This window comes from Mixophyes fleayi, chromosome 6 (genome assembly GCF_038048845.1).
Source record: "Mixophyes fleayi isolate aMixFle1 chromosome 6, aMixFle1.hap1, whole genome shotgun sequence".
NCBI lineage: Eukaryota > Metazoa > Chordata > Amphibia > Anura > Limnodynastidae > Mixophyes > Mixophyes fleayi.
In genome coordinates, this window is record NC_134407.1 from 80,015,041 (window position 1) to 80,036,052 (window position 21,012).

Consider the following 21,012-nt stretch of genomic DNA (forward strand, 5'->3'; position numbering starts at 1 on the left):
ATTCAGACTCTGCAATCGCATCATTCACAGATGTACCCTGCGGATGAGATAAATGCTGGATTAGCCGAAACTTCCCCACCTCCTTCTTCGGCACCACCCCCACCGGAGAAAGAACTAAATCCCGCACTGGAGGAACCAAAAAGGGGCCACACATTCTTGACAAAGACACCTCCTTACCCACTTTCTCATGCACCACCCTCGGCAATTCAGTAGCCGATTTCAAGTTCCGGGGCATATCAGTCTGTACCACATCTGTCACCGGCAATATGAACCCAACATTGAAACCATTCCATAAAAAACTCAGCAGCCCCCCTATCAGGGTACCAACCCAGCCATTTCCCAAGCTCAACCAATACAATGGGCGATGCCGCCTTACCGAGCCGCCCCTCCAGTGGCGGGTCTATCAGTAGTGGCAGGACCATTCCTTCTGGGGCACTCTCTCCTTGGGTGACATCCACTGCATGCCGAACATACATGCCTGAATCTACAGGCCGCACCTCTCTCACATTGGTCCCGTTGAAAGCGAAACATTTCCCTCGAAAGAGCTGACCAAACCGCACCGGGGGCTGCCTCTGTCTTGCCACACCCCATCATTACCAGCCATCCTCGGCTGTGTCACATCCAACCACACCTCCACATCCTTACACCCGAAATCCATCAATCACATTCCATCCTGCTTCCTCCGGAAGGCCTCATCGTACCGCCTCCACATGATACCCCTGGATCGGGTAAACATTCCTTGTATTAAGTAACTATACTTAATCACATTCATGTGCTCTGCTGGCCTGGTCTCAAGATAACATGCAGCAAAAACCAGGAAGCCCTCCAACCAGCTCTGAAAATTCCTGTATGCTTCCTCTCCCACGCCAGAGCGTGACCGTGCCGCTATTAAGCCATCCTTAGCCCTCTTTGTGATAGCAAACATGTCCACAAACCGACCAGCGCGTATCTTACTGCGCACACTGCTCCTGATATCACGGAGGACCGCTGTATTAGCACAGCGCACCACATCACCTCCCGAGGTACCACTGTCCTCCTGAGGCCCCCCGCCTCCAACCTCCGCCCTACGGCGGGAACTCTGCAATTTCCTCCTCAGGAGCCTCACCAACTTTGCGTCTGCACTCTCAGACCTGGCCGGAACCTCACTCTCTGAGGCTGAAGAACTTAAATCCGAGCTAGAACCAGATCCCCCGCTGGCATGCTCACCAATTACACGGCCACCTCCTTCCACACTGGATGATGGGCCCACCGTGGCCGATGAAGCGGCTTCCGCATAAGAAGCACGCCCAGATCTCCGACCCGATCGCACACGCCCCGGTAAACCTGCAGACGGGGACACAGAACAAGAAAAATCCAGCCTGGGACCCCCAGCCCTCGCTCTCACCGGCAGTGCCATGCTCTGTTCTCCTAGACTACGGCCGGGTGCCACAGGAGCACCTGCATGTTCATTCTGCAAACCAGATTGCCCCGTGCAGGAGACGACCCGAGGACCCGCCGGGGAGGACGCTTACCCTGCCCCGAAATTGGCCCCCCAGTCACCAACTGCACGTCGCTAGTTCCTACAAGCACTGCCAGCGAGGAAACGGGAACCTGAGGCCCCCTTGCACCTGCCACCACCGGAGCTGCCGCCACTGTGGAAGAAACATTCGAGGTTACAACAACATTACCCGGACAACCGGGACCAGAGAAATATGGGCCATAAGTAGAGGGGGGTGGAAAGAACCCAGAGGGGAATCCCCAAGGAGGGCAAGACAACCCAAATGAATAAGGAGGGAAACCCTGACCATGCGGCATCGTGCCCGAACCAACCCCCTCCCATGGAAAAGGGGGCTGCAGGGCACCCTGGAAATGTGCCTGACTGGGCCCGCAACCCAACACCCAAGGAGGAATATAACCTGCCCAAGTATTACCGGGCATGACTGTGTGGCCCACATTAAAGTGCTGATTGCCAACCCCTCCCCGAACTGTAGAAGTACCCTGAGTGGAGATACGGCATTACCTAAATGAGGGACAGACATGCCAGATGATATGGGGATATTATATTGTGGGGGGGGAGTGGGGGCAGAAGTGCCAGGAGGGGAGGGGGGTGGGGGAAAAAGATGGAGGGGGGAGAAGATGCTGAAACGAAGGAAGAGGGGCCGATAATGAAAACCTAGGCAAAGCAGTAGTGGGGGGAAGAAATAGGGGGGGACAGGGGTTGTAGCCAATGTAGTGCTTAATGTGACACCCGGGGGAACTAGAGATGAAGAGGACTGCAGCACCGACAGGACCGTGGTAGAGGGAGCCAGGGAAAGACTGACACCCGGCCCCTCCGTTATTTCAGCAGAGCCTGCAGCGCCCTCCCCATCCGCCGGAACGCTACACCGTTCTCCGGCTGGGGGGATGTCTGAATTGGACAATGCCTCGGCATAGGCTGCAGGGGCCACCACGGGCGCTCCTGGAGCGCCCGCATCTATCATGGCCGCCGGAACCGGGATGGACTGAAGCGCATGTGCGAGCGAACGCGCGCGCGTCTGCGTGCGCGCACATCGTTGCGCATGCGCAGAAAGTTTTCTAGCCGCCGCGGCCACAGCGGAACCGCCGGGGACACCCACACCACTACCCGAGAGGGGGGAAGAGGAAACACCCGTCGGCGAGGCCCGGATCTGGGCTCGCCGCTTACTAAGGGCCGAGGGGGGGGGAACAAGCCTCAGCGAGGCGGGGGGTGGAACCCTAACTCTCTTGGCCCGGAGCATAATGGGGGAAGGAAAAGGTAACAAAAAACAAACAAGAAAAAGAGAGAGGGGAAGGGGGGGAGGAAGGGACAACAGTGAAAAGAAAATAACACTGAAAATACAACTTAAATAAACACGATCACAGCAATAAATGCAATACCAAAAACAGTATAACACAGACAAAAAACACAGTGAAAAAACAGTTTATGTAGCAATACTTACCAGGACAGCAGAGAGCCCATACTCACTTAACAAATCTATCCGGCAAGAGGAAGTCACATCCTTTTCCTATATGTTATAAGCCTCCTCAGGAAAGCAAACCCCTCCCCTTCCGGCTCCACTGATTGGATAACTCAGATTTCTACCACAACCCAGATAAGTTAACTCCTGGTATGCCTGTACTTTTTCCTCTGCCTGCCCCCTCAGCGTTTATATCACCTCGGTCTCATTCAATCCCTCTGTTGTATTTCCATGCTCACTGGTAGCTTTGTTTTTGCACTTTACACATTTTATTTATCAATAGGTCCCCATCTGGGTGAGAAGTATGATTTTTAACTTATGTTTTTCAAGGCAATAAAAAAAATCCGTTATCATGCAAATTTATAAAAAAAATATTGTAGGGAAGCTGAGGGACAATCAGCTGCTCCAGCTAATCTTACCATAACCCTTCTGTTAAAAGGGTAATGCTTTCCTCTCTTATCAGACACCCCTTTATTAAATGAACAGTCTACACTCTACATACACAGGCCTTGTAGTGTAATAACTGTTGAGTATGCACTCAATTGATCTGTCACCTATTTTCTAACAATACCCTTATGTATAACTCTAGCTCCAATACTAGCCAAAAATCTAAGCAGGTTTAGCTCTAGATTTGAACCAAATAATATTATTCAGTAAAGTTTTGTTTTAATTACTTGTGGTAATCTTTTGAGACCTGGGGGTATATTAACTAAACTGCGGCTTTGAAAAAGTGCAGATGTTGCCTATAACAACCATTCAGATTCTAGCTATCATTTATTTAGTACATTCTACAAAATGACAGCTAGAATCTGATTGGTTGCTTTAGGCAACATCTCCACTTTTTCAGCCCCTGGAGTGCTTCCAATTTCAACCCTTGTTTTCTTTGTAATTAGTTCTAGATCTAACATAACATAAGTCCAACATACTAACCCTAAACATGGCCTGGCTTTTAACTGGTACCAGTCTCAGGACTTCAATGAGCTCTAATATTCCTCCTTGTTATAGAATGTTAGCTACTCTTTATGTTGGTGCTAGGAAGTCTCATTATTTAGCATAGTTCCATTATTTGCTTTCTCTTCATCTCCTTCTCACGCCCTCCTGCAAATCTAATTGAGGTCTCACAGTACAGTAGTGTGGGGTTCTGGTATAGTGACAAGGAATATATGTAACATTGTTGGGAATGAGGTATGATGCCAATGGTGGGGTGCACAGGTCTAGAAAGGTCAGAAAAAATGACATAGAGCAGGCAAAGAGATAGCAGAGCCAATCTTTTCAATTTGCTCCCACAGAGGGATAACATAAAGCTATGTCTAATATATACATACCAATGTTTTAATCATAATTAAGCACAGTTATTTTTTGAGGTTAAAGTTGCTTTAAAAAGATGCAGATATTTTGGTATATTGGATCGAACCTCAGAGAGTTAAAGGGACATTTCTACTTCATAATGCTAACTACAGGGGAAAGATGATAAAAAGGAATTAGAAAATATTTAGGAGAAATAAATGCAGTATGCGGTGGGCCAGGGATTTCAGAAGAAACAATGTTTAGCTGAGTTTGTCCTTGCAATTCTGCAGTGCAAGTGGGGTTGATATTCTGCAGTGCATCACAAAACAATAGCATAACATGCACAAACACCAAGTAATTGCTTTCTTCGCCAGTAAAGGACAGACCTATCATGTTGACCCCAAAGGCTTGTTAATCCTAGAGCAATAAAACGCAGTCATGAAATATTCACAAGCCAGTATCCTCGGTAAATGCTGAGTTTTAAACAGCATCACACATCTCCTAAACAGAGAACATTTTGGAAATAAACAGGAGGGGTTGTCAAGTTTGTGACATTATCACAAAATGGGCAAAACACCAATGGATTTAGCTAGATGACTGTGTTAAGCAGGTTCAGGATACATGACAAGGATTTACAACAGAAGCTAACAGAATTTTTTCAAGGACAGCTCCAAGATGTTAAGTAAGGATTGAAGTACTCATCTGCATATATATAATATAATATTGGCCAATAACAGTGTTTCCGAATACTAAAGTTATTTCACTTTTTACTGTACTTCTTCTGCTAACGTCACGCTGTCATAACAAATAAGGTACTGTAATGGTGCAAGAGTCCCCTTAATGCCTAAGGCAACTTGAAAAAACTTTTTGAACTCTCATAAATCAGCTCTTAAGTCTGAATGAGTAAATAAGTAATTAAATAATTGGGAAGTTTCCCACCAATTGTCAACCCCGAAATCCTCAACCAGTCCTAGCCCTTAGGCTATCTCCCTCTATTACAGTGAAGCCACAAATATGGTGTCCCTCTGTCATAATGGAAACCAGCTCCAGGCAAGTAAGGGAAGTTCGTGTTGCCTCTAGTAGAAGTGAACACATTGCAAATCATGTCCCCTGTACTCCTTCCAGAGACTATTTGAAGTTGGAACTATTCCCATCACACCTGGGCTTTGGTCGACGGGTAATATAAACGCTTGGGTTGTCAGGCTCCATCCTTGCTCACTGTCTCTGCTGCAGGGACAGATGCCTTTTCTTACGTCAGTGTATAGCATTGCCTAGCAATGAGTAGCGACTTCCAGGTTCTGCCGGCAATGGGACGCGATTCTAGGCTTCCAATCGGCGGCAAGTGATGTCATTCACCACTGAATTTTGGAATTAGACTGCCTATTTAAGGCAGACTCTAGCACTACTCCAGTCCTGGTTCCTGTGTATCTTGTATTTCACTGGTTATGTACAGTATTGGATATTCTGGTTCTGACCTTGGCTACCCTGAACACTCTTATGCCTCTAAAATTGGTTCCGTTTGGATTTTCTGGTTCTGCAGTGTCAGGCGCTGTCCTCGCACTGTCCATACATGCCAGGGACGAACGCCTGTCTTCTCGTCCGACTCGCGTCCCGTTGCCTAGCAACGAGACGAACTTGCGGGTTTACGCTGCGCGCTTATGCGCAGTGGACCAGCGTCCCGTTGCTTGGTAACAGGACACTTCTTTTCCTCTGTTTGTCGGCGGTCAGGTGCATCTGACCGCCAAAGTCTCCTCCACCCTGTCAGGGGCCACTATTAGGTATATCTGGAACCTCTCTTCATCAGTCTGGTGCCAGTGTATTGGTTTCACCAGCTCCAGCATCCTGTTACCTGCTTCCACCTGTTGTTTGTACCTTGGTTCCTGACTTTTGGCTTTGTTCCTGACTATTCCCTGTCCTGTGATTTGGCTATGATGTTACCTGGAATCTGACCCTCGGCTTGCTTCTGACCTTCCCTCTGGATCGCTCTTCTGTACTGCACCATCATTTGACTTTTGACCCGGACCATACGATCATTCCTATCTCTTCTGCTGCCCTGATTACTAACTGGGAGAACTGCGACCTGCGCACCTCATGCAGCCAAGCCCATACCTCCTTGCGGGAGTCCCTGGTGAATACCGGGGGTGCGCTAGCCTCTGCGCCTCCCTGATTAGTTGCGCCAATATGAGGCATTGACATCCTCTAAAAGGTCATTATTGTGACATGCAGCTAAGACCAAACCTTTGCGGTGGTCCTTTGTGAACACTGGGGCTATGTTAGACTCTTTACCCAGTAATGTCAATTTCTAGCAGGTAGTACATCCATTTTTCCCAGAATACTCTGGCCTACACAACTTGGACACCACTGGAGATCCATCACCTTATGACTTAGGTCTAGTGATATGGGTAGATCAGCAAGAATCAAACCAGGCTCAAGTCCTTCAATGTTTGCAAGAGCTGGCAACCCACCTAGATACCATTCAGGTCTATCTGACCCCTCCATTACAGGACCCTACATCGTCTGCACTTACTGTTGTGGTTCCTTCATCCTCCAATTTGTGCATCCCTACTATGGACAAATTTTGAAAATAAATGTTGGGGAATTTTCAACCAATCCGCAATCCAGTTTGAGCTTTCCCCAGGAACCTTCTCGTCTGAAAGGGCCCAGGTTGCGTACGTGATCTCCTTGCTATCTGTCCAGGCTCCGGTTTGGGCATTGCCCTTATGGGAATGAAATTATGCTATTCTGTAGAATTTAATGGTATTTATCGAGGTCTTCAGGAACATCATTGATGAGCCAAGCAGAGTTATTATTATTATTTATTTATTTGGCGCCATAGATTTTGTGGTGTTGGCTACAGTAAGAAAGTAGCAAATAGATGAGTAATACATATAAGTAGCACAGATGAGTGTGAGTAATGCTTACACAAAGTGTAGCAAATAAATGACAGGACCTACGAGGGAGTCCGACAGTAGACAGACATGAGAGAATAGGTAGAGCGAAACCTGCCCGGAGACTTTATATTCCTAATGGGAGGGGTGGTAAGAGACAGTTGGAACAACAGGGATCAAATGGAGATGAAAGGCGTAGTTAGAGGAGGTGATGGAGAAGAAGGTCAGGAGGTGGTAGGAAAGGTGAGCTTGAAAGGATGAGTTTTGAGATGGCATTTGAAGGACTGTAGGTTGGATAAGAGTTGAGTGAGGCTGGATAGGGAGTAGCACAGATTGGGGGCAGCACAACAGAATCTTGGAGGCGAGCATGGGAGGAGGAAATGAAAGGTGAATTATGGCGGTGGTCAGAGGTACAGAGGAGTTGCCGGGTGGGTAAGTACCTCGAGACAAGGTAGTTGGTCAGAGAATTTGGCAAGTGTTTCATAAAGCCGCCTCCAGCTCTGACAGGGCTCTATGTCAGTGGGTCAGTCCATGGCGGTATTCCACACACTCGATATGGTGAAGTAACAAGGCCTTAGTGGCGGCCTTTTTGTAAGGCTTGACAGACCACATTAAGGATGCACTGGCTTCCAGAGAACTTCCTTCAGACCTCCTTCTGCACCAGTATTGACATTCCTGGTGTGAGAAAGGAGATTTAAGAATAATTTATGCCCTATTGCGCTGAATCCGGCCACATTTTGGTGAACTGTCCAAAGAGACTGAAATTGGAATTCTAGGCTTACTATGGCTCCAAACTCATTCTCCCCAATTTGATCGGCGGTTTGCGCAAATTACTTCCTAGGGACCTTTTTGTTCTGAGAAATGCCTCCAATCAATTATCCAGGACCTTTCAGATCTGTTTGCCAAACCCAGTCCTACAGTTCTTCTTTGCCACTTGTCTACTCTTCATTCCAGAATGTCTTCTGTAAGGTTGTGGCTGAAGAAATATCTCCTTACCATCCTTGGGATTGCACCATAGACTTAATTCCCGGGAAGATCATTTCCTGTGGCTGTGTCTACCCACTTTCAGTGCCTGCGACCCAGGCAATGTCCAAATACATTTATCTCAATCACAGTTTAATTCATAAGCATTTTTCTCCGGCAGGAGCTGGTTTCTTCTTTGTTAAAAAGAAGGATGAATCTCTCAGACGGTATATAGATTCCCGATGGCTCAATGCCATAACTATAAAGAGCCGCTACCCCTTGCTACCTCATCTCCAAACTCTTTGCGGGAGCCAAAATATTACTAGGGTAAATTTACGAGGTGTTTACAATATCATTAGAATCCATCAGGATTATTAATGGAAGACTGTCTTCAACATGCGTAACAGTCACTACCAATGCCTAGTGATGCTGATTGGTATGGATGTAAGCTCGCTTGAGCAGGGCCCTCTTCCCTCCTGTCTCCTTACCCGTTCTTCTGCTCCGTGTCTATTGCATCTGCCTGCCTGGAGTTTCTGAAGTATTGGTACTTTTGTTTATTGTTCTGTACTGTTATACCCTGTATAGTCTACTGTTTGTACTATGTGCGGCGCTGCGGAAACCTTGTGGCGCCTAACAAATAAATGATAATAATAATAATAATTGGTATCAGTAAAGCAGAGGCAGTCTTCCAAGGATTTGTGAATGAGATTTTTTGGGACCTATTGCACCACTGTAGTTGTTTATCTTGACAACATTTTGATCTTTTCCAAGGATTTGAACTTGAAGCGTATCCAGGTGAGGGAGGTTCTCAGTCATCTCCAGTCCCATTGCCTGTATTGCAAGCTGGAGCAATGGCTTTTTGAGCAAGAAAAAATTACGTACTTTAGTTATATAGTATCTGAACAGGGGCTGCAGATGGATCCAGAGAAAGTGGCTGCAGTCCAGGCTTCAACTTTCAAGTCTTAAGGCTATTCAGCAGTTTGTGGGATTCGCTAACTATTACCTTCAGTTTATGAAGACTTGCTCTATGATTATAGCACCCATCATCACTGTTACCCATAATAGAGCTCCTCAGAAGACCTGGCCACCAGAGGCATCTCTACGTATCAAGTCATAAAAAAGGGGTTTTCTTCTGCGCCAGTTCTCTCTCAACCAGATGTCTTTTTAGAAGTTGATGCCTCTACCATGGGGGTTGTTACAGTTCTATTTCAAAAAGATATATCAGTGAAATTCCACCCCTGTAGATTTTTGTTCAGGAAGATCTCAGCAGTAGAGAAAAACTAAGGGATAGGGAATAAGGGAATAATGAAATGCTAGAGATTAAGGCAGCACTTGAGGAATGGCGACACCTTCTTGAAGGGATTGCTCATCCCATAACTGTATTTACCAGCCATGAGAACTTAATATATCTACCAACAGCTCACTATCTCAACCAAAGGCAGGAGAGATGTTCTCTATTTTTTAGACATTTTACTCTTATCTTGACCTATAGAGCGGATTCCAAGGATCAAAGATACTTTGAATCTTCAGACCACTCCAAACTCAAAACCAATTCTGGATCCAGCCAGCATCCTAGCACTAACAGGTACCTCTCCCAAAACACCACCAGTTGGTCGCTTCTACCTGGATCCCGATGTCCATCCTAAGGTGCTTAGTTGGGTTCATGGCTACAGATTAGCAGGATATACAGGGGTTAAAAATATATATTCACTTGTTTCTTGGTAGGTGGTCCACTATTCTGCAAGATGTCCAACAATATACCCAAGCCTGTACCATAAAGCTTCCAGGCAGGCTCCTTGGGTCCCTTTCGACCTATACCTGACACACCATGGTCCAGCATCTCCATGGACTTCATTACTGATGTGTCCAAGAGTAAAAGCTTTAATGGCATATGGGTAATGGTGGACCGTTTCTCTAAAATGGCACATTTTGGAGCACTCAAAGGACTTGCTTCTGCACCTACCTTAAGCACCCTTTCCATTAAGAAGAACTTCCGTCTTCATGGCTGTACCCAGAAAATCATTTTAGAAGGTCATTTCAGGTCTTAATTTCCAGATGTTGCAGGGCTTTTTGCGAAGAACTAGTAATTACACAACTTCTTTTCTGGATATCATCCTCAGACGAACAGGCAGAAAAAAGGGTGAATCAGGACCTAGAGCTATTCCTGTAAATTTACACTTGTGAAAATCAAGATGATTGGAGTGTCTTGATTGCATGTGCAGAGTTTGCAGACAACAAAAATTTGCATGAACCAAGCAAACCAAGAAAAGTTTGTTGGAGACTTTCCTTTGATACAAAAGAGGTGCTGATAGAAGACATCATCCAGTTTCAGTACTACAAGTAAGTGAAAGGGTTTGGTTGTTCATAAAAAATTTAAGACTTTGGTTACTCACTATAAAATTGGCACTTGATTATATTGGACCCTTCTGCGTTTTACAAGTTATCAATCTGATGGCTTTCAACCTAAAGTTACCCTCTTCATTTGTATGTTTAGCCTAGAAAATATTCCACATTTCTCTGTTAAAACCTCTGGTTTTGAACAAATTCTTTAAAAAAGACCTCTGTCCCTGTCTTGTTGAGACTCACTTTGCAGAGGAGTTTGAAGTCAAGCAACTTTTGGATTGTTGGGTTCTCAAGGATAAACTTCAATGTCTAGTTGACTGGATGGGCTATGGCCTAGAAGAAAGGTTTTGGGTCGATTCAGATGAGGTGCATGCCCTGCATTTCTTGGCCAAATTCAAGAGAAAGTTGGACAATCATGGACGTATCTTTAAGAGGAGGGGTACTGTGAGGCACCGTCCCACTTATCTTCACTGCTGCAAGGAAGGATGCCTTCTGTGCCGACAGTGTGCACCATTGCCTAGCAACTGTACACGACTTCCAGGTTCTGTCAGCCAGATTGTGCATTATTGTGCTAGGAAAGGGGACATGATTCTGAGCTTCCTATCGGTGGTCAGTGTCATCACTGACTGCCATATTTTATAATTAGTCTGCCTATTTAAAGCATACTTCTACACTGCTCCATTGCCAGAGTACTGAAGCACATATCTGACTTCTGGTCCTGGTTCCTGTGTGCCTTGTATTCCACTGGTTCTGTACAATATTTGATATTCTGGTTCTGACCTCGGCTACCCTGACTACCCTTCTGCCTCTCAATTTGGTTCTTTATGGATATCATGGTTCTGATCTCAGCTACCCAGACTAATCTTCTGACCATCTCTTGGTACTTCTTTGCTCACTCTGGTACTGACCTGGCTCATCCACTCTGGTTCATCCACGACTGGCTCTGAGGGCCGTGACCTGCATGTCCAAATAGCTAAGACCAAGTGGCAACACAGGGATCCCAGTATAATGGACCAGAGTCCTTAAAGCCTCTGCCTATTATACTTTATATAATGTATTAATAAGTAAATAAAAGACACAAACACATTTTAACATAAATTGAATTGAATAAAACAAGCCCTAAATTGTCATTTAGCATTTATTATCAAATACAATCTTTTATTGTTTTATTGGTCTATCATAATTCAGTGATAAATTCGTCTGTCGTTGTAATACAATGGGAAATTCTTCTATCTTTGTGATCCAATGGAAGCAAAAACCAACCTATAAATCCCAATACAACGCTCGCCAGGGCCGGATTTACCGCTAGGCAACTTAGGCACCTGCCTAGGGCCTAGTGGCTCTCTGGGGGCCCAGATGGGGGGGTCGCGGGAAGGGGGGGTTGCCGTGAATCGGGGGAGGGGCTGGTGTTAGAGCTAGGGTAGCCCCTTCAGCTTAGGTACCTTCCCACAACACAGGGTCATGTGACCACAACATCACATGGTACACATTGAAGGCGGGCTGATAGAACTGTATGGATGTCAGTGCAGGAGCTGCTGCAATTCTGTCTGTTCCTGGTCACTCGTCTAGAAAAAGGTAAGAGGAGGGGTAATGTGACATGTGACAGGGAGCTAGTGTGTGTGTGAGATGGAAGCTGCAGTTTAAGAGGGAGGCATGTGTGAAGCTGCAGGGCAGTGAGGGGGCATGTGTGATGCTGCAGGGCAGAGATGGGTACATGTGTGAAGCTGCAGGGCAGTGAGGGGGACATGTGTGAAGCTTCATGGCAGAGAGGGGGGCATGTGTGAAGCTGCAGGGCAGAGAGGGGGCATGTGTGATGCTGCAGGGCAGAGATGGGTACATGTGTGACGCTGCAGGGCAGAGAGGGGGGCATGTGTGACGTTGCAGGGCAGAGAGGGGGGCATGTGTGATGCTGCAGGGCAGAGAGGGGGCATGTGTGACGCTGCATGGCAGAGATGGGTACATGTGTGATGCTGCAGGGCAGAGATGGGTACATGTGTGGAGCTGCAGGGCAGAGATGGGTACATGTGTGACACTGCAGGGCAAAGAGGGGGCATGTGTGAAGCTGCAGGGCAGAGAGGGGGCATGTGTGAAGCTGCAGGGCACAGGGAGGGGCATGTGTGTGTGAAGCTGCAGGGCACAGGGGGGGCATGTGTGATGGAAGCTGCTCTGGCACAGGGGGCATGTGTGATGGAAGCTGCTCTGGCACTGGGGGGGCATGTGTGATGGAAGCTACTCTGGCACAGGGGGGGCATGTGTGATGAAAGCTGCAGGGCACAAAGGGGGCATGTGTGTCTAAAGGTGCTGGGCAGAGGGGGGGCATGTGAGTTAGAAGTCTGTTCCCCACACGGCCCCTCCTCAGCCAACAATACCCTTAGAACACTCACCAGCTTTTCTTTGATATTCCCCATGACACATGCTCATTATCTATTCCCTCACATGACCCGCTGCCTCAATCCTGACACCTCTCTTACCTCAAAATGAAAAGAGGCACCCTTTATATTAATATAATACGTGTGTGTGAGGGGCCAGTGTATTTATATTATGTGGGTGTATGAGGGGCTGTTTGTGGGAGGGAAATAGGTTTATTTTTTAAATGGTAACATTATTAATTTAATGTTGGAGCTGGTTGGAGGGAAATAGGTCTATTAAATGTGTATGCTATTAATTTAATGTTTTGGTTGGAGGGAGGTCTACTTATAAAATGTGGGTGCTATATTGATTTAACACTGGGGCTGGTTGGAGTTTACTAAATTTCGTGTACCCATTTTTTTTTTTTCAAATAGGGACTCCAACATTCCAGGATCCAGACAAGCAGCAGCTTATCTAAAGACACCAGCAGCCAAAAGCCGTGAAAGTAACGAGAACAGGTAGGAGAGAGCAGGGCAGTCTGCCAACTATCCTGAATCTGGTGGGATTTATATTATGAGGACGTCTGACTTGTTTAAATGTTGCACTATGGGATTCATGCAGAAGACTGACATATTAACATAATTATTGCATTCCAGCGCTTTTTCATGTTTCTGTAGGTAGAGGGCTGCAGTCAGTAACTGTAGTGGCGGACGGTCTGTGACGTGGTAGTGATAGGAGACTGCTGTTTTTTTTATTACTGGGCTTGCTAACCATGAACTGCAGTTTCTTGACATGTTAATTATGATTAATACCTAAGTTTAGTTAAAGATAAAGTACAATTTGTGTGAATTGAAAGGTAAGCAGTGGTGGAAGTGGGGTGTATATGGTAGTATGCCATACCGCTACTTCTCGTACTGCCTTCATTGTAAAATAATAAAATTCCATTCACTTGTTTACGTTCTCATTACATTTTTCATACCGCCACTTCTAAACTTCCACTTCGACCACTGAGCTTAATATTCATCGTATGGAGCATGGGGGGCTGGGAGGGCATAGGGGGGGGGCTGGGGGAGTGCCTCAAACCAATATCTTGCCTAGGGCACCATGAGGTCTAAATCCGGCTCTGACGCTCGCTATGAGCACACACCGCTAAATGATTGTGGTTTCAAGGGACCAAGAGTTCCATTAGTCGCTTATCCAATCACAAACGATTTCCCACACAGATTACTTGTGATTGGCTAGTGGCTAAGGAAAGTCTGGGTCAATTCAGGTCACAGCCATTCTATGGCAGGTGCTCATACCAAACAAGCAGTTATGTTGGTTTTTAATGTTGGTGTATTCTCTTCCACATTGGATTATAATAACAGAATAATCTCCCATAGGATTACAACAAAGTATGAAGAAAGAAGGTTATATTTTATACTAAAGTGGTGAACAAGGGGTTTCAGTGTGTGTTTTATTCAATTAAACTATATTTTAAAATATACATCTGTGTATTTTGTTTGTTTTTTGATATTGTGGAATTACGTGTTATTTAATTCAGAAACAAACTTATTTCCAGTACACTTTAGACTACAACTGTGTTCAATGTCTTATGATACAATATCAGAGAAAAGCTTGAAGTACCAATCAAATAAAGGAGGCTATTTCGGTGCCGTGATTTAATCATCACTGGAGATTGGAGAGGGAGGGAAGAGGGATTAGGTATATAATAGAGAGAATCTAAGAATGAAATGACAAAGGGAAGAACAGTGTGTGAGGTGTTTGACCAACCGCTTATGTGAGGCGTATGTTGAGAACAAATTGTATAACATACAAATCATACAAAAAGACAGAAAATGTATCTGTGAGGTTGACAAAGGAGGTACAGCATTGCATACTACAAATAAAATTGTCAGATGGGAAATAGGTGCACTGGGTACAGGTAGGGATCAGGGACGAACGGATAGGGTTTTGCAATAGGGAATAATCAGGTTGCATGATTTGATTTCAGCGTTCAAATAATTGCAGCATTTAAATACATGAAATGAGCTGTTTCTCTTGATGCAATTTTGCAATATATAAATATTGCGTAATAATATGGTCAGAAATTAAAGCAATATCATTGAAATATCAGCATTAGGGATCAGTTAAATGTATAAAGGCACTGAACTGTATGGCTAAAACACATCAGTATAAGCTGCATTTATTTGACTGCTGAAATCATTCAACCTGATTATTCCCTATTGCAACAATCTATCTGTTCATGATCCATGCCGGTACCCAGTTCACCTATTTCCCATCTGGCAATACTATATTTTACTTTTTAGTAAAGGTAAATCAGTCAACCCCTTGGGTCTGTGGTAGAATCCCAATTCCCATCCCCCGCCCCAGGAAGTGCTAACCCGACATAGATTAATTTATACTACAAAGAAAAACACTGTTCTTTTAAAACATAACCCCTCTTTTGCACTCTAGGACTTGTTGGAGGAATTGTGGGGGGACAGGAGATATTATGCATATATTCTGGAGTTGCCCTGTTGCCAATAGTCTGTGGATTGAAGTATTTGCTCTGGTTGCCCAGGTTATTAAGAATCCAATTCCTTTCTCCCCAGAGGAGGCACTTCTACACTTATTCCCCTCGCAGTTATCCTATGGAGAGCGATATGTTGTTGGCCATATATTTATAGCAACTAGGGCAGTGATTGCTCAAGCTTGGAGGTCTCCTTCCCTTCCCCACATGGCCAAGGTAGTAGCCAAAACTCAACTAAGCTGTGACATGGAAACACTGGGTGTCCCATATTCTTCTGCCTCAGCCTCACCACACATGATATGGTTTCTTTGGAATGATTATATAAGCCAACACTCAGGCCTTCAAGTTTCGGTAAACTCACCGGTGTCTTCTCCGCAGTAGTATGGTTGGGACAGTATCTGTAATTTGATTAGATGACCATTGTATAGGTCATAATTATTGGAACATTTCAAGTGTACTTGTACTTTCTTCCCCTAACACCTTTCCTTCCCTCCTCCTCTTTGTCCCTTTTTTCTTGGTTTGTTTTATTTATATTATGTAAATTGTAAAAATTTCAATAAATACTATAAAATGCATAGCAGGGAAGTTTTCTCCAAATAACACCTTAGTGACATTACCTTTTACCAAACCAAATAAAGACACGGAAACCAAATTAAAGTTGGAATGAATGACGTTCTTTATTTATATTTAAACTAATAGGACTGTAAGGCGGACGAGAGCAGGGCAGTCAGGAACGCAAAACCAATAAGGTGGAAAGGTCAGACCATAGTACCACCAACCCAGGATCATACCTTATCTATTGGCCGGTGCTAAGATCAAGTCCAACGGCAAGACTACGTCCCCTATTTAACTCCGCCAGTATAAAGCATACAAACTGGCCCAAAGGTCCTCCTAACAAACGGACCAACCATGGTATGACACCATAACCACAGGGGGGTAGTGACCTATGACAAGATCACCCGAGCACCATATGCCCAGTTACAGACTGCACTGCTCTCCTACTCTAACCAATAACAATGAAGATATCTCAGATTTGTAGGGAGGGCGGGAGGAATCCGGAAGCAGAAGGACAGTAACCTCTGAGCACTGACTTATAACTGTGTATAAGTCCCATCCCCTTCCTGCTCCTATTGGCTGAAATTCCAGGAATCCACAACACAGGTTCTTTGGCAAGTCACTCACCTGCATGATTTTAACTGCGTTTAGTCTAAGGGACACACTTCTCTTATTGAAAAAGAAAAACCCATAACCCCTCTTTTAAGAAATGTTCTCTAATTTATTTACCAGTCAAATATTGTTTTTCCCTCTTAACTCTCCATTCATTTTCTAGTTACAGGAACCCATGCATTTTTATAGGTTCTGAATGTTTGTTATGGACAATCAGCCCCTCTTGTATATAAGCAGTGTCTACAGATGTAGCCCATACTCTGCTCTTCCATGCTTCTGAACTCATTTAATTAGCTTAGAATATCACAAAACGGCTGCTTCCACTGTGTTATAGTGATGTCACCGAGTCTAGGTCATTTGCATTCTGATGAATATTATTTCAAACCTAAAAATGTCTGCCTTTACTGTGTCTCAGGAAAATTGCCTTTTTATGAATATTAGTTCAGCCAAAAGATGGATGCTTCCTCTCTGTGCTTTATTAAATAAGGAATGTTTCTGTTTCAGTTGATGTTCTCTTTCTCCACACTATTCATATATTATTTTTTTTTCAGGGAATCCCCAAGTTTTACCACAGCGATATCTCCCATATGAACAATAACTCTACTCGTCTACAAGGGAAATCCACTCACTACCTCAGTTCGGGACTAACATGAAGAGATGGATGTGAAACACGTTATGTCTGATACGCAGCTAAAACAAGGAGGAAAACATTGGCTGACATGCTGGATAGGGACTAGATAAGTGTTTTCACAGTTCCAGGACTCAAAGCTCTGTTTTAACTGTTTTGATGACAGAGAGGTCTGCAATATATTATATATTTGACAGTTTGGAATGTACGCACAGATGACAAGTCAGTTCAAAGGTGGAATTCACACAAAAAATAAAATTGAATTTAATTATTTAAAAATTACAATTTGTCCAACCATTCTTCTATGTGCACGGATTCGATCTTCCAACACTACAGAGTACAGGCATATGTCAATTGTAGACCTTAAAGCTGCACTACCACCTACAAAAATATTTTCGCATGGTGCCTTCTCCCCCTAGCTGAAACCCTAGAGGATGTCCCATACAACCGTTTTACAGGGCCCCTACCATTTCTGTTTGAGCCACAGCCAAAATCTGGGCGGGTCAGAAGGGTTGTGAGCAGGAGGAACAATGAATGACAAGCTACAATCAAGAAATTGCGGCTTGTGATTAATCCTCTCATTCCTAATCCCCTCTGTCACTCTTTAAAGCTGGTTAACAAATTAAATGTGCCTTTTGTTGCAGCACTCGGGCTCCAGCTATGTTGAGGTGGCAACGTAGGAAAATATTTTACTAGGTGGTAGTGCAGCTTTAAGTCATTGCAAATAATTATAATGGGCAAACAATTAAGTAACTTTTATAAAATATGACTATATGTAAAGGACCACTAAGAATACAATTCAGATTGCTTTGTATAAAATAGCTATTAATAACATTTGCAAATATATATGTACAAGATACAGAGTCTTGTCAGGACTGAAGATATATGAGATAATGGCTTGATACTTCCTGTCTAATAGCCCATCAAAGGAGGCCTTATCAAACCTATAATGGCTGACAACAGAGAACAACAGAGTGCAGTGATATTAGTTAGCAACGTTATAAATAGTTTTAATCAACAAATCCTACATGGGAGAAGGGATAGCTCAATTACTATACCTTCTTTTTTTTACAAATTCACATCTATTCTTATTCAAAATTTTGATCTGAAAACAGATTTAAATGGTACATTTTTGTATATCTTATTGTTAACCAGACAAGTTTTTTAATCAACTTAAGTCAACATTTGAAATGTGAACAGACTTTTGTAGGAATTTGACATCTTCTGGTAAACTCCTTATAACGGATAAACGATACATACTAACTATCTCAAATTAGGCAAGACAGTTCTGATTTGAGGGGACTGTCCCAGTCAGCATGTTTGTCTATAGCCCTGGGTAGTTCGTGGGCATTTCGGCGGCATCTCTGTTGCCCCAATTGAAGAACTTTTATTGAAGGATGTGTTTAGGGAACCGAAGAGGTGTTGGGGGTCAGTCAAGCAACTCGGGAGCACTGGGCATACCCCAAATGTACGCTCCATTCGTGATAGCCTACTAGATTTGTCCCATTTACTTCAGGAAAGATGTTTAGATAAACATAGGTGCTGTCGTAACTGAGGAAATTCACTGTTTTCTACAACACATAAAAATATATTTTTATTTAGTCCCACTTTTTTTGCAATTAAGGGAAGTTGACTTTAGTCTAGATTTTCTATATGTGTCAAATGTAATGAAACCAGGAAGAAATTACGCAATGTGCAAAACACCTCAGGCAAACCTCACTCAAGGGCATTTTACAAAACAGTGGAAAAGTGGAAGTTTTTCAAGGGTTAACATAAGATACAAAATAAGGAAAGTTTGTGTACAAACATGTACACTATGGGGTCCATGTAGACTTATTTTGACGAATTTTGCGCTCGACCATATGCAATATGACGCAGGCATGAGAAAATTGTTCAGCTGACATCACTAGCGTTTGTGTTAGGTGTACATCAAATACCAAGTATGTATAGTTACGCCCCATAAGAGAAAAAATGGAGATGTGGCTTGAGAGTCTTAGTAGTAAATGTGAAAGCTGCATTACCCTATTTGTACACAATATCATCTTCATCATCATTGCATCTTGTTGCAACAGCCCTTCAGCACCTGCAAGACATACATTCCCTGACAGCTGTATCTGTGTCTGCATACAGGTTTACTACAGTCGCAATTACATGAACATGCCATACGCTTGTCAACACCTTCCCGCACCCGTTCCACCTCTCCAGTTATAAGTCTAAGATATGCCAAAAGCTGCATACAGACTTATGCATATTTATTTTAAGCATGCACAGTAAGAAAATGTGTATTTTGAGCAAATAAAACAGACGTATCCATACATTATCCGCTACATACTTAAAGTGTACTTGTCACCTACACATAGCAAATGCAGCCAATTTGAGGGCTGAAACAAAATTCCTGAAAATACGGCCAAGGAGCTCAGTAGGACCTAGTAAATTTGTGCATTGTGCCTCAGTGGTATTGCTAATCCTTACTGAACTACGTTACTGAGTGTTGGCTCAGTCAAAAATGACTGCCTTTACTACATGTACACAATAAAGCTCATTTACAAAGCGTAGAATAAATCAACCTCCATTGCTTCATTATTTGCTCAAGAGCATCTACTTGTCTGGCTAGCGCATTTCAGGGTGTACACCCATATTCTGGTTCTTTGAGTTGTCCCCTGAAAATCAATCTGCTCCTAGCTGTTCCAGTCTATTATTATTAACATTTATTTATATAGCACCAGCATGCTCTGCAGCACGTGGGAACAAGCACAATAATAAAAGTAGACAAAGAGGTACATTGAATATAAAAAGTCTACACACCCTTATTGAAATAGAAAGTGTTTTTCATGTAAATCCTGAAATCAAGATGGCAGACCCTTTTGCCACCTTAAATGTGACCTTACAAACAATAAAAATAAACATAAATAATTTTTATTAGAGGTTTTTGAGTATGGGGAGAGGTGTACAGAGAGAAGGTGGATGAAAAAGGAGGGGTACAACTCCATAGTGGTGAGCAGACATAACAGTAAATTCCTAGCCATTAACCATTGTCTTAAACACAGAGCAATAAACGCATATTGGGTGTCTATAGGTAGTAGGGGTGTGAGGTCTCAAACAGGGTTTTTGGCCTTAATTTTAAGCTATGTGTTTCATGCAGACAACACAGCTCATCACCCAAAGAACATCATAGCTACTGTGAAGCATGGTGGTGGCAGCATCATGCATTTAGGCGGCTTCTCTTCAGCTGGGACTGGGGCTCTAGTTAGGCTAGAGGACGTAAAGCATAGCTCCAAATATCAAGATATTGTTGCACAAAACCTCTGGCCTCTGCCAGAAAGCTAAAGATAAGGAGGAATTTCAGCTTCCAACATGAATTTCAGCTTCCAACATGATAATGATCCAAATTACACATCCAAGTAAACCAAGGAATGGCTTCAGGAAAGGAACATCGAAGTCTTGGAACGGCCCAGTCAGAGCCCAGACCTCAATTCCATTGAAATCTTGTGGAATGACCTAATTTGCTGAATGGACCTTGAACTTTTTTGCAGGTAAGAGTGGGATAGAATTGCAAAAAGTTGAAGTTGATAGATACTTATTAAAAAAGACTCACTGATATAATAAAAGCAAAAGTGCTTAAAAAATCATTAGTTTAGGGATGTGCACACTTATGCAGCCCAGGTATTGTAGTTTTTTTTATTTTTACTTTCTCTCTAAACATTGTGTATTTGTTTTTCAATTGCATTTTGTTGGTTGTACGGTCACATCAGGATTTACATCACAAAAATCTGCAATTTCAATAAGGGTGTGTAAACTTATTATATCCGTTGTACCTCTTTGTCTGTTTGGTAATACCCAGTCTAGTTTTATTATTGCGTTTCTTCCCAATTGTAAAGCTTTGTGGAGAATCATTTCAATGTTCAACTAACCCTTTAAGAC

The 21,012-nt window shown here is 43.7% G+C and overlaps 1 protein-coding gene across 2 annotated transcripts in view; it reads left to right on the top strand.

Annotated features, from left to right (window-relative positions):
- LOC142160304 (urotensin-2 receptor-like) overlaps nucleotides 1-17,376 on the top strand; it is a 63,568-nt gene extending 46,192 nt beyond the window's left edge. For both annotated transcript variants that reach the window (XM_075215226.1, XM_075215225.1), the window contains one exon: nucleotides 17,015-17,376. The gene's annotated coding sequence lies outside the window, so the exon portion shown is untranslated. The remainder of the gene's footprint in view (nucleotides 1-17,014) is intronic.
- Nucleotides 17,377-21,012: the final 3,636 nt, after the last annotated feature.